We start from the raw sequence: 3,693 nt of genomic DNA on the forward strand, positions 1-3,693 counted from the left end.
CATAAGTGCAAGTACATACATACATAGAGGTGTATTTGAGATCGAGAAATGTTGAGGCGACCTAGCTTACTGTCAACTTTTTTATCGGTGGCCAAACCGTCTCTACTTAATCAGGTACAGGAGTTTATTCATTTGATTAGTTCTGAGAATGATTCGAGTTTGCTGCTGTTTATATCTATAGTTTTACCAAAAGATTTGAAGTTAATTTTATGTATGAGACAATCTTCGATTTCGCTACTGTGATTAGATGTTGATACATTTGTAGTGATGTATATGTATGAGACTATCTTTTATTGATGTTGGAAATATTGATTTGGAGCATAACAATTTATTAGTTGAAGATTTAAAACATTGGTTCTCTTATATAGGGATCGATAATCTTCACCTATGGTAGAACAATGAAGATAGATACATATAGACATTCACAAGATTTTATTTGCATATAGATGATTTTGTTATGCAAGTTATTGATTCTGAATCTTGTCACTCACCACTCCAGCATAAATAGATACATTATGTGAGTTGTGAGCCTCAGATATACAAAGTGAGGAAATATCAACAGGTCAAGGCTGATTAAATAAGGGCAAAAAGGTCAATGCAAGGTTTAAGGGTGTTTAGGTCTTTTCCATTTAGTCTAGGATCTATTTCTGTTAGAGTGGAAGCTCATGCAGAGAACTAGCCTCTCGAAAACTAGGGTTCCATTTTGTAGCAATTTGTTTATAAGTTGGGAATTTAGATAATAGTTCATTAACATAAATTGGTTATATTATCTTTCTTATTGACAAAGGTGGCATATGGATTGAGTTTTCTTGAAGCATTCAGCACAACAACATTCCTGAAACCGGTATGTCACTATGTACAATTAGATCGTTAAAGGTCTTTTATTAAGTTAAAGTTTAAAAAATTATTTATATTTTGATCTGTAGGCAGAAGGTGGAATCTTGTCAAAAGTAAGGACTCCAAGCATTAACTTTGTACTAGGTAATTAAAAACACATTACATGTATGAAGAAAGTTTAAAGTTGAGATGTTTTTGCTTGTTTAATAATATAACTAATAATATAATATGTATATATGATAGGAGGCCCTGGTGTTGGAAAGGGCAAGGATTTCTTGGTAGGAAAAAGCTGCTCAAGAACACGCTAAAAAAGTTGCATATGCATGGAAGTTGATTGTGCTCTATGATTTCTTAGGGAATGTTCATCCCAGCCATAGAAGGACAAGGCACTGAGCAAAAAAACAGAAATGGTTGCCATTGGCCCAAAAGATGCAAATTATTTGTTGTTATGCACAAACATAACTTGGTCATGGTCTAGGCATCTAAATTCTTATCAAAAGTTTATCAAATATGATGTAGATTCTTATCATTTTAATATGTAACTACTGTTATGTGAAACTAGGGCGACTCAGAAGTTTCATAGCAGACTATGGAGTCCAATTGATGGTTATGGAGGAGGGAGTCATTCCCACTGAACCCACTGAACCCACTACCACATTAGCTTTTCTCTTTGATTTTTCTTCATCTTTCCGAACCCACAACACACGGAAATCCTATCTTTCTCAACCCACTCAACCCACTTAATTAAAATAATATATACAAAAATAATCAAGGTAAAATCTTAATTAGCAATAGAGTTACTGCCGGTACCACTCCCTCTGCGGCGGGTTGTTTAACTGGTTTCACGAACCCACTTCATCCTCTCTCTCTACTTTCTCTCTCTCATTTTCTCTTGTACCATATATTTTAAGACTTGTACCTTAGTTGTTTAGTATTTTTTTTTAATTGAGTGGGTTGAGTGGGTTGAAAAATATAGGATTCCGTGTGTTGTGGGTTTGAAAAGATGAAGAAAAATCAAATTGAAAAGCTGATGTGGCAGTGGGTTCAGTGGGAACGACTCCCTCCTCCCTTATAGTGTGGACAACTTTCTCTTTCAGTGTACCAAGCAGACTCCCGTCTGAAGTTCCGTTGAAGACTTTTTAGTCCACTCTTATGGGAATCTGAATCAACATACCATTTGACTGTTATCAAGGTAGAAATTTGTAGACATTTTATACATTTTATATGATTAAACTACAAAATTAGATCTTAATTCCCTTAAAATTTAACCACATGATATGAGTAAAGTCCCCCTGCATACATCTTTGCAGGGAAAATGACTTATAAGGGTAAGGATTGTGAGTCTCCTACTTTATAATTTATATAAAATATAGAAAAAAACTCCATAAACTGGCCTATTTTGAAGCTTATGTAAAACATTTTTTTCCACAAATTTAATGAAACCTCATTTACCAAATTTTATTTTTTTTGAGATTATTTTTCAGCTCAAAACACTGGTGGAAAGAAAGTATGCAAGCAGTATCTACAAAGGGGATTTGGTTTGATTCTAGAAGGGTGTGAAAGAGTGCCTTTAGTTGATTGCATTTCTTGTTTAGTTGCTCAAAAAGGTCTTCATCTAATTAGACATGCCATCAATCATATTCAAGAAACTGTAAGTTGCTTGAAATGTTATTTTTAGAATCTGTAATTTTTGTTTGGTTTTTATTTTCCAGATTCTAGCTAATCAGCTCTTTTCATTTGTGATCAAGAAGTGGGCTCAGTTTGGTTACTTGACATCCCTTGTATCAAAAGATTAGTTTGGAATAATGGATCTTGGGTTTTCTCTGAAACTAATTACTACATCAACATGGAGAAATGTTTTGTAATAACAAATGCCTACATGAAAAAATTTGGGTGGATTGAGTAAGTACTTAATGTATCCCTTTCATATTTAAACGAGTATTCAATTGATTTTTTTTACAAAAAAATAAGTTGCATCCAAGATTTCTTTCATTCTTGTATGTGGAAAAGAAAAAAAAAAAAAAAAAAAAAAACTCAAAGGAGAACAAGGAGTAAAAAAAAAAGGCAAAGCCAAGAAATGTGAACAACTATTTCATTTGTTTTATCTTCTTGCTATTGAATTCTCTTGTCTTGCTTACCATTACAAATTTCTTGTCAAATTTTTTATTTTAAGTGATAAAAATCAAATTTTTATATGTGAAACAAAAACAAAAGTGAATCATATATATGGATGTCATTTTGGTTATTTTACATGTATAAGTTGAAATTGTCAAACATAGGGGCATTATTACTCATCTCTCCCGGGGCATGAAAAGTAATGGAACGGCCTTGGCGACAACAAGTGTCAAACATGCAAAAAGCTATAATGTAAAGTACAATGCTATAATGGATCAAAGGCACAGTCAAATGGATTTTCAAATAGAACAAATGCGAAATGGAATGGAATTGAAAGTGCAACGACAATTGGCGGCCTTTATAAGACAACTCGACCAGTACGGTAATCCACCATGTAGTTCTTAGTTGTTGTCATGACATTGTAATGGTATTTTGAGTATTTAAATGTATGAATGTTATGTTATTGACTATTTTAATATTAATGGACGTAATGGTATTTGACTGTTATTATAATTATGTTTGTGGTTTTTTTGCATTAATTTTGAGCAGAAGATTTGCATATGTTTAAAATTATAAATTTAACATAGCAACAAACTTTTATTGGAATTGTATTCAATGAAAACTGACAAAAAAATTATAGAAAATTTTTTAGGAAATAAATATTCTATAAGTATTCTGTAGAAAATAAAATTTATTAAAGTTGGTAGGTATTCTGTAGGAAAATCAGTTGGTAGGTATTCT

At 32.3% G+C, this 3,693-nt stretch overlaps 1 long non-coding RNA gene across 1 annotated transcript; it reads left to right on the forward strand.

The window, feature by feature from the left end:
• The first annotated feature begins 2,594 nt into the window (after nt 1-2,594).
• LOC145100470 (uncharacterized) lies at nt 2,595-3,459 on the forward strand. Its single transcript, XR_013705063.1, has 2 exons — nt 2,595-2,739; nt 3,117-3,459. It is a non-coding gene; the product is annotated as an uncharacterized LOC145100470 (long non-coding RNA).
• Nucleotides 3,460-3,693: the final 234 nt, after the last annotated feature.

This window comes from Lactuca serriola, chromosome 4 (assembly GCF_051521515.1).
Source record: "Lactuca serriola cultivar US96UC23 chromosome 4, Lser_US96UC23_V15, whole genome shotgun sequence".
Taxonomy (NCBI): domain Eukaryota; kingdom Viridiplantae; phylum Streptophyta; class Magnoliopsida; order Asterales; family Asteraceae; genus Lactuca; species Lactuca serriola.